Raw genomic sequence first — 11,334 nt, 5'->3', positions numbered from 1 at the left:
TTTTATCAGTAGGTTGCTTATGTTTGTGGTTGTTTTATATATTTGGGGGCTTTCATATTTGATGCATAGACATTTATAATTGTTAGCTCTTCCTGATCAATAGACCCTGCAATTATTATATACTGCCCTTATTAATCTCTTGTTACAGCCTTTAATTTAAAGTCTAGTTTGTCTGATATAAGTATACCTACTCCAGCTCTCTTTTGATTTCCAGTAGCATGATAGATAGTTCTCCATCCCCTCACTTTCAACCTGAAAGTGTCCTCAGGTCTAAAATGAGTCTCTTGTAGACAGCAAATAGATGGGTCTTGTTTTTTTATCCATTCTGATACCCTATGTCTTTTGCTTGGAGCATTTAGTCCATTTACATTCAGTGTTATTATTGAAAGATATGGGTTTAGAGTCATTGTGATGTCTGTGGATTCATGCTTGTAGTGATGTCTCTGGTACTTTGTGGTCTTCACAACATTTCACTCACAGAGTCCCCCTTTGGATCTCTTGTAGGGCTGGTTTAGTGGTGATGAATTCCTTCATTTTTTGTTTGTTTGAGGAAACCTTTATCTCTCCTTCTACTCTTAATGACAGACTTGCTGGATAAAGGATTCTAGGCTGCACATTTTTTTCTGTTCATCACATTGAAGATTTCCTGCCATTCCTTCTGGCCTGCCAAGTTTCAGTAGATAGGTCTGCTACTATTCTTATGTGTCTACCTTTGTAAGTTAGAGCCTGTTTATCCCTAGCTAGTTTCAGAATTTTCTCTTTATCCTTGTATTTTGCCAGTTTCACTATGATATGTCATGCAGAAGATCAATTCAAGTTAACGTCTGAAGGAGTTCTCTGTGCCTCTTGGATTTCAATGCCTGTTTCCTTCCCCAGATCAGGGAAGTTCTCAGCTATGATTGGTTCAAATACACCTTCAGTCCCTTTCTCCCTCTCTTCTTCTTCTGGAATTCTTATGATATGGATTTTGTTCCATTTGATTGCATCACTTAGTTCTCTAATTCTCCCCTTAAACTCCTGGATTTTTTTATTTCTCTTTTTCTCAGCTTCCTCTTTTTTCCATAATTTTATCTTCTAATTCACCTCTTCTCTCCTCTGCCTCTTCAATCCACGCTATGGCCATCTCCATTTTATTTTGCACCTCATTTTTAGCGTTTTTTAAATCATCATGACTATTTTTTAGTCCCTTGATCTCTGTAGCAATAGATTCTCTGCTGTCCTCTATGCTTTTTTCAAGCCCAGCAATTAATTTTATGACTATTATTCTAAATTATTGTTCCCTTATATTGCTTAAATCGGCTTTGATAAATTCGTTCCTGTCACTAATTACTAGAGTTTCTTTTGAGGAGAATTCTTCCATTTCATCATTTTGGCTAGTGTCTGCAGTAGCTCCAAACTGCAGAGCACTTCCCCTGTGCTGTCCGGAGTAACTTGTGTTGGTGGGCGGGACTGCAGTCAGACCCGATATCTGCCCCCAGCCCACTTCTGGGGCCACAGTCAGACTGGTGTGTACCTTATCTTCCCTTATCCCAGGGGCAGGACTCACTCTGCAGTGGTGTGGCCCCTGTCTGAGCTACTTGCACACTGCCAGTCTTGTGGTGATGCTTCTATGGGATCTGGCCAAGGTCATATTAGCCGGGGTGGATCCGCAAAGTGCACAGGGATGGGAGGGGCAGGCTTAGCTGGTCCCCTTCAGTGGTCCCCTGCGGGAGGGGCTCTGCAGCATTGGGAGGAAGGCAGGCCTGCCGGAGGGATGGATCCACAGAAGCACAGTGTTGGTGTTTGTGGGGTGCAAGCAAGTTCGGTGAAGGGAACTGGTTCCCTTTGGAATTTCAGCTGGGGGATGGAGGAGGAAAATGGCGCTTGCCAGCACCTTTGTCCTCCCCCGTCCCCCAGCTCTGTCCTTCCGGGACTTAACAACTCTCCCTCCCAGCGTCCTCTCGCACTCCCCACTCTCAGAGAACAGAGCTGTTGACTTTAAGAATTCCAGATGTTAAGTCCCGCTGGCTGTCAGAACTCATGCAGTCCAGCCCCTCTGCTTTTGCAAGCCAGACTTCAGGGGCTCTGCCTTGCCCAACAGGCTGCCCCTCCACTGCCCAGCTCCCTCCCAACAGTCCATGTAGTGTGCACCGTGTCTCTGCTCTTCCTACCCTCTCCCATGGGCTTCTTGTCTATGCTTGGCTCCAGAGAGTCCATTCTGCTAGTCTTCTGGCAGTTTTCTGGGTTATTTAGGCCAACGTGGGTGGAATCTAAGCAATCAGCAGGACAAGGTGAGCCCAGCATCCTCCTACACTACACCACAATCTTCCCTGATCTCCTTGTGAAATGAAGTTTAGAAATACTAGGAAATAAAACATTTATTCTTTTTTTAAAAAAATTAATATTAATTTATTTTTGAGAGAGAGAGAAAGAGAGAGAGAGAATGCAAGTTAGGGAGGGGCAGGGAGAGAGGGAGACACAGAATCTGAAGCAGGATCCAGGCTCTGACCTGTCAGCACAGAGCCCCAGTCGGGCCTCAAACCCACCAACCATGAGATATGACCTGAGCTGAAGTCGGACTCTTAACTGACTGAGCCACCCAGGTGCCCATAAACCTTTATTGTAATCAGTAGTAGCCAACCACACAAGATTGTCACTTTGTCTGTTTTATTTTTTTTTTAATTAAAGTACTTTTCATCCATAATAGCTTGGTATATATATTCTCTTTTCCTCATCTCCATCAATAAGATAATATCAAATAAGTTTAAATATGCCCTATACAGATGGAAATTTTAAATTTCAAATCTGTTAGCATCAATAAAGAAGTTTAATATTTTTAAATTTTATGGTTTGATATTTTTATTCTAACCAAAACTTAGCAGGAATGATAAACAAAAAATGATATAGTGTGTAGTTATTTCTTATTATAAATAACCAAGGTCATACATACTTTCAGCTTTATTTGAACAATTCTTTTTAATGGCAATTAGTAGTAAAAAAAATCATAGCTAATTCAGAATAGAATTCTTTTTTAATTTTTTAATGTTTGTCTATTTTTGAAGGATAGAGAGAGAGACAGTATGAGCTGGAGAGGGCAGAGAGAGAAGGGGACACAGAATCTGAAGCAGGCCCCAGGGTCTGAGCTATCAAGGCAGAGCCTGACACAGGGCTTGAACTCATGGGTTGTGAGAACATGACCTGAGCCAAAGTCAGACACTTAACTGACTGAGCTACCTAGGCGACCCATCAGAATAGGATTTTTATGACATCACTTTTCAATTTGCTAAAGCTAACATAGTAGGGTGAAGTTTATCTTTAGTCAACTTTTGTAACTTTTACTTGGCAATTCTGGAAATCAAACTCGTCTTTTAAGTGTAACACCACTTCTGCATTAGCTTCTTGGATTTGTTGAGCTAATGTGTCATCGGACCTATTCCTCAAACTGTTATTTTTCCATTTTTGAAGAGTAATGTTCTTGGCCAGCTCTGTATGATATAGACTAATGATTGGACTCCCCATCCTTTAACTGTTGTATCTGTAACACATTCCTTAATCGGCAAAGTCTGCTTTTGACAATTGAAAACATAAACATAACGGATAGGATAATGATACACACAAATCAATTAAATTGATTTGAGCTTGCAATGTTGATGCATCATTTAGTTTTGCAGACAGGTATCTTTAATCAGACAGTCCAGGAGCTACTTTTGGCTCCCAGAGAACTTTTTTTAGGGCACTGAACCTCAAATACACTTTAGCACTACATTCATTTTAATAGTCAGTCGTGACGCTTGGATTTACAGGTGCTAATATTCAGTTATAATTTTGTCAGCAATTTAAAGCACTTTGTGAATTTTGCTTTTGAAAAGAAGAAAGAAATGTATCAGCCGTCACAAATCTCTCATACCCTGATACCCTATTCCCCCACCAAACCACAGATCTTTTATTAAATTCCACTATGCCTCTGTAGGAAATGTGAATAGTCATTGAAACTAGTTCAATGCCAGGATTTGAAAGCTGATACTTTGAAGAATGTACCCAGTATATATTAAATGAACACCAAACTCCCTGGCAATGAGAGAAATAATATGAGACGATGACACAGTTAAATTTAGAAACAGAATTCAAAATATCCCCTGGGTTTTCATTTCAAGGTCATTCACAGACACATTCTCATAATCCTGTGGAATTTCATCCCAGTTGGAATCCATTTCACGTGTGATGTAGTCTTTTATTTTTCAGTCTATTAAGATTTTTCCATATATACAAGAAAGAAAAACAGTATTTATTAAGTACCTACTATAGTCCTGAGATTATGCTAAATGCTTCCCTGTATGTCTAATGATTACAAGAAGAATAATATTAGCTGATTTTTTTGGGGGGGGGATACCTACTCAGGGAAAGACAGTTTACTAAGCAATTTTGCCTCTTGGTTATACTTTTTTCTCACCAAAAGTTCATGACTTTTACAATGAAGAAATTGATGTTTACAAAGGTTTAAAAATTAATCCAAAGTGGCTGCTACTTTACTAAATGGCAGAGCAAGATTCGAACCTCAGTTACTTTGTCTCTAAAGCCCATATTCTCAAAAGAATGACAATACAAAGGTTTTGGAATCAGACTGTGTTTTAAATGTCTTCATTTGTGAATTGCTAATAATAATAATAATAATAATAATAATAATAATAATAGTACCTACACTAGAGGATTCTAGGGAGAATAAAATTAGTGAATAAAAATAAATTTTTTATAATGATAATGCCTGGAACATAGTAAACATTCAAAAAAACATTAGCTATTAGTATTTTTGTTTAATGATAAAAATAAATATTAGGTTGCTATATTCTAAATGTTAGTAATCTTTTCTTTATATATTTTTATCTTATTATTAGAAATACAAAGCATTAAAAATTCAAATATGTATATTCTCCTGTCATTCTAGCTTCCCAATACTTTAAGATAAGAAAGTTTGGGGATGCCTGGGGGGCTCAGTTAGTTAAGCATCCAACTCTTGGTTTTGGCCAAGGTCATGATCTCATGGTTGTGGGATCGAGCCCATATTAGGCTTACGCTGAGTGTTGAGCCTGCTTAAGATTCTGTCTCCTTCTCTCTCTACCCCTCCTCTGTTTGCACTCTCTTTCTGTGTGTGTGTCTCTCTCTCTATCTCAAAATACACATAAAATAAAATAAAATTACAAAGTTTGAAACATTTATGCTAAGTATTATTTAATAAATTTAGTATTTGGGGGATCTATGACCTATTATGTAAAATCAGCATGCCAGAAAAAATATTTCAAAACCCCACTAAAAGCAACGCCCACTAAAAGCTTTGCTATTTGATCCTCAAACCACTATTTCATTTTCAAAATGTTCATCATTCCAGAGGAAATAAGAAATTGAGTATAAGACATCATGTGAAACTAACCGCTATTCATTGTTCCCACCACACAGATAATGTTCTGAGAGTCACACACTGCTGTATTTTTTAAACCATCCCTAAAATTCTTTTCTCTCATATCCTTAATGGACTGGGAAAATTGTTCCTGTATTTTAAACTTCAATCTATTTCTCAATTTATTAGTTATGCATTATCTAATAGTAGCCAGTCAAAAGGTATTTTGGCAAAACACTTATCCATAAAATGACTGAGTTTTTAACAACGCCTTGACGAAAGAACTTTAAAGGCTGAAATCAGTCTCAGTTTAAAACACCGATAACGGTATTTACCTGTTATCCCCTTCTTTAGACCTTTGTTTCCCAGTGAGGCAGATTGCTTGCCAAGAGCTGACCACTCTTGATGAAGTGTTTTTGTAGCTGACATCACTTAACCTCTCAAAATAGCAGTTTTATCCAAACTTACAATTAGTAGAAGGCTTTTGAAGTGCACTGAAACCTTAGCAAGGCTTCTCAGCAGGAGTTGGATCCTGAGAAGGCTTCTTTTACTAGACTTGGTCAGAAAAAGTGGCCTATTAATATTACTTCTAGTCATGGTTGTGTTTTAAAGAAGTCAACACTTAAATGAGCTATTCAATCAATAATAGTTGCCTTTACAACATTAAGGTTGGTGCTGCAAGTACGATGTGGAAATCATTAGTGCTGTTCACCAACTCTTTCTGCTCTGGCTACCTGGTGGGATTTTCTTTCATGATTTCCCTTTTACTTGGCTTCCTCAGGTGAGCCCATGTGACTAGCTCTGGCCAAAGGAGTCATGAACACGAGTAACATGGGCCACTTCTGGGCCAGAGCATTTAATTGACAGAGTTAGATCCTCATAAATCGTCTTTCCTGCTGCCACAGCATTCCAAGTAATAGCTACAACATACACATCAGCCTGGTCTCTGAAAGACAATAAACAAAACCCTCAACTGATCTGTACTGATTGTACACAGTAAGAAAAAAAAAATAAATAAACATTTGCTGGGTTAACCACTGAGACATTTAGAGTTGTTTGTTACTATAGCATAATTAAGCCTATCCTGACAGATAAGCACAAGAATTACGAATGAAAATTTGTGGCCATTCTAAAGGCAAGCTGGCATTTTTAGAATGTTACATGTATAGTCTTTAATGATATACTTATTCTTATTGCAATAAGCTGCCAATTTTGTTTCATAGGAACTTATATATCCTAAAAGTGGATCCATGATTTATGCCATCAATACCTAATACTTTAGTAGTCACTATGAAGCAAGGAATCTCAATGAGTTTTTGTACTATCTTAAACTTTATTGTAAATATACACATGATTGTAACTAATATATTTTTTTCACTTAGAGGAAGAAATAGAATTAATTGTCTTATAAATCAATTATTCCTTATATTCATTCGAAGCGATACTTCTTTAGATCATTTATTTTTCATGATAACTTGTGAAAATCAAAGTGAAAAAAATGAAACATAATTACAGACAAATTGCTATTTGTCTATTTAACATTCTATTGCACAGGAGCACCAAGGTATGGTTACTCTCTTTGCTTTGATCAGAAGTAGTTCTGTCAAGATTCTTCATTTCCTGTAGTAACCCAATTGTAATTCATGCATATCTAAATCTTGCATGAGTTATTTTATATTTTTACTATATACCATATCCTAAAGTGACAAATCACCTATGTTTAGAATTTTTATGAAAGGAAATGCTTAAAAAATGTTTCTTAATTTTGTAAACATAACACTGAAGTTAGTAGAAAAGTCACACAGTTCAGCCTATTAAGTACCTCCCATATTTTAATGTATTTCAGTCTTATTTCCTCTTTATTTTAGGTTTTGCAGGCCTAACAGTGCCAGTAATTTCAGTCCATTCTGTTATGGCATCACTCTTAATCCCCAATCCTTTTCATGATCCATTTTAGGTACTTCTCCAATATTGGGCTATCACACATTCAAACAATGACCAAGTTTCAGAAATGACAGCTTATAATGATGTGTGATTATGTTGTGTTCAGAAAAGAACTTAAGCTTGTTGATTCTAAAAGGACTCATATTCTTTAATTTTATAGTTTTATAAGGCCTATTGGCTTAGGTATATTTTTTATAATAACCTAAACTAACAGTTTTTCTGAGAAAATATTTTGAAGTATTTAATTTTTCTTTCTCATCCATGCAATAACATGGTATTTTGGTCTGCAAAATGGTGTAAAATCAAATTTCCTGAATTAATGGACTTACAAAAATTACTGTAGCTCATAGCAAGGTGCACACTATGAAGCAAACTATCTTTTGGTTTTTAAAAAATAAAATCACTCCATCTTGGATGAGGCAACATAAGGTGTATGAAATTAATTGCACAACTAAAACTTGAAGTAAATTACTAAAATTTAGTTCTCTCATGGAAGGGTAGACAGCGATTTCCTTCAGAATATGTATCTGACTTTGGTTCAAATTCTTCTGTTATGCAGTACAGATGAAAGAAAAAACTATTTTTGTTCTAAATGATAGCATTAGATACTGAAACTGAACCCACGTGACTGGATACAGATTTCAAAGGATAATACACATCTGTGCACTAATGCATGCTCTTAAAACTCCACACCACAAGGTCAAATGAAAATACCAGTGACTATTTGCAATTCACTGTTATGTGACAAGACAGATGATGGCATCTAATATTTTTATAATTTGTTTCTATGTAAATTTAAAATGTTAAATACAACACAAAAGCTATGTTAGCATATTGACTCATTTCTACTTTTACCTACTGATTAAAAAAAAAGAATCTCCCATCTCTATTATTTTTGAGTATAAATAATCCATGTGTATAAGAAATGACACCTAAGGTATATTCAGTTATCAACTACCTAGGATTTTGGAAAGTTGAAGTAACATAGATAGTTCAAAATTCTATAAAATAAAAACTTTATCATATGTTTTGAGTGGGATGAATTCTATTTTATTTACATAGCATACGCCAAATATAACCAAAGGAAGCAATTCAGAAAGGGCTAGGGTAATCAACCATGTAATACAATATTGCCATGGACAATCTACAAAATAGAGAATCTATGTACAAATAGTCATGAATGATAACTTTAGTCCACCTATTTTGAAACAATTTTGAGGTATTTATTGTAAAAGCATAGTATAGGAAATGTTAAACCATTAATGCAAAATTTAAATGTACAAATTAAATTGTAAAAGGTGAGGATGGGGGAAATTAAGTAGGAAATATCTGTTAGCTCAGTCTTTAACCATATAAAAAGCCTTGGATATCAATCAAAAGATTGACAAATGAATATTTGCATGTGTTAATTTAAAGTATATATTTGCTCATGTATATGTAATTTTTTTAAATTTCCATATTTTCCAGAAATTTCAGTTAATCAATCAATTAGATTGCAGTTGTGTAAGGATAAGAGGGTGCCTAGTGCATTCAGAAATGATGATAGAGGAAAATAGAAGCAGTTGGGAATAAAATTTAGGTTCCAAGCAGAAGTGGATTTGCCATGTTGTTGATAAGGCCCCAGCTTCAAAAGCCCTGAACTAGAATGAGGCTCTTCCACAGCCCTGTATCTAACTTAGTATTCATGATTTTATTATTTTTTAAGTTTATTTATTTATTTTGAGAGAGAAAGAGGGAGAGCATGAATGGAGAAGGGGCAGAAAGAAAGGGAGAGAATCCCAAGCAGGCTGCACACCATCAGCACAGTGCCAGATGTGGGGCTTAAACTCAGGAGCACTGAGATTCTGACCTGAGCCGAAATCAAGAGTCAGACCCTTGTCTGACTGAGCCGCCCAGGCACCCCTTGTATTCATAATTTTAAATTCTTTTTTTCTGAAACAAGGCTCCCAAAATTATATAAGCCTGATGTCCCATAAAGCTTGGATTGGTTCCTGGCTTTAAGTTTTTGGCAGTTTAAGAAAAATGTACTTGATCACACAATACTTAATAATAGGGAAATTTCCAGTTAATCAAGACCAGTTAATCAAGTAAATTTCCAGTTAATTTCCAGTTAATCAAGTAAACATTTCTTCTAGTTGATATGCTCATACAGAAATTTACTATTAAATACTTAATGTAAAGTCACTGAAAAAATAAAATAAAGTTATAGTCCCTTGGAAATCATGTCACAAATGGCAATATATCACAGAGATATGGAACATTATTTTACCTACGGTGTTTCTTTATATAAGCAGCAAGGGCATGCTATTAAAGCATATTTCACATACTGTTCTTTTTTCAGGATGGCACAAAGGAACCCTGGAGTCAAGTTTGCTGGAAAGTTTGTTATGGGGTAGGGGGTGAAGAAGAATAATAGCAAACTCAAGAGGTAGGGCAGAAAATAAAATAGAAAGAGATGAGCTAGAAGAACAAACACATTGTGTACAGAAAGGATATTATCCAGTCACAGTAAAGTAGAAAGATGAACTATCTTGTGGAACTGCAAGATTCAACAAGTTGTGTACAATTTTCCATTACCATCATGCATAAAATGAGAGCAATAAAATTAAAGCATTAATAGTTATATGGAAACAAGATTTTCAGTACAACGAACTGACAAGATGATATGAAGGTAATTGGTCATGAGAATATTTAGCAATTGTAATGGTTGTCTTTAAAAAATTGCTTTACCATAATTAAATTACAAAAAGTAATTGTTTCATTGCAGCATATTCCTATATACCATATTAAAGAAAACAATAACTACTTCAAACAGTATGAATATTATTTCCCAACAATTATTATTCAAGTCAGGATTTCTTCATTGCTGTGTTACTGATGCATTGAGGGTGTCTGACATATACCAGCTTCTCAATAAATATTTTTAGTAAATTAAAAAAGCACTCATGACACTAGAGACATTTAAAATGTAGTTTTGTTATGAAAGGCATAATATGAGTATACATATATTTACTGTACACAGTAATTATTTAAGAAGGACTCTGTGTGTAATAAACTATATATACATAACAAAATCACAACTCTATATTATAAATTTAATATATTATAAATTTTTACCTAGTCATTATAAACATAAGTTGCACTATACAACCAAAAATTCGCTTGGAGAATGCTCACAATAAAAGGTGATTCTGATTGTTTGCATTACTTTACAGAACCATCCAAAGTAGGGGCGCCTGGCTGGCTCAGTCAGTTGAGTGTCTGACTTTGGCTCAGGCCATGATCTCACAGTTCTGACAGCTTGAAGCCTGGAGCCTGCTTCGGATTCTGTGTCTCCCTCTCTCTCTGACTCTCCCCGGCTCACACTGTGTCTTCCTGTCTCTCTCAAAAATAAATAAACACTAAAATAATAATAATAATAATAATAATAATAATAATAATAAAATAACTATCCAAAAAAGCTGATAATCTGGCTTCATTTTCTTGCACAGCAAGTGGAGATATTTAGAATTATTTGCTAGACTCTAGAAAAGCACTAAAATTTGGGACAATTTTTTATAGAATTAACAATCGAGGTATCTAACATTTAAGAGCTTCATCAACAGCTTCAGTTGGGAAACTCTAGAGAACTGTTTCTTAATGATAACTTTCTTTTTCTTTGTACCTCCATACTCCCAAAAAATAGTCTTGAAGGGTAAGGGAACTCAGAAAATAACTAAAACTAAAACTACTTCAGAAGTGTGTGTAGAAAGCAGAAATGTAATGTCACAGTCATACTCATCTGTCCTGGCAATAATTGGTGTTTATGCTTATTACATGGTAGTGTTTATCTAAACATTCCCTGGCAGAATCAGTTTGTGACCCTCTATTCTGTATTTGAGTCCTTGTCTAGTGCCAGCAGCTTGGAATTCTGCCTTAGACATTGTAGAATAAATTAAAGAAATAAGTTAAAGGTATGGAATAAACTAAAGTAAATAAATAAATAAATAAATAAATAAATAAATAAATAAATAAATAAA

This window comes from Herpailurus yagouaroundi, unplaced genomic scaffold (genome assembly GCF_014898765.1).
Source record: "Herpailurus yagouaroundi ecotype Mexico unplaced genomic scaffold, PumYag 162, whole genome shotgun sequence".
NCBI classification, from domain to species: domain Eukaryota; kingdom Metazoa; phylum Chordata; class Mammalia; order Carnivora; family Felidae; genus Herpailurus; species Herpailurus yagouaroundi.
The sequence above is the reverse complement of the archived record's forward strand: the minus strand, read 5'-3'. Positions refer to the sequence as shown.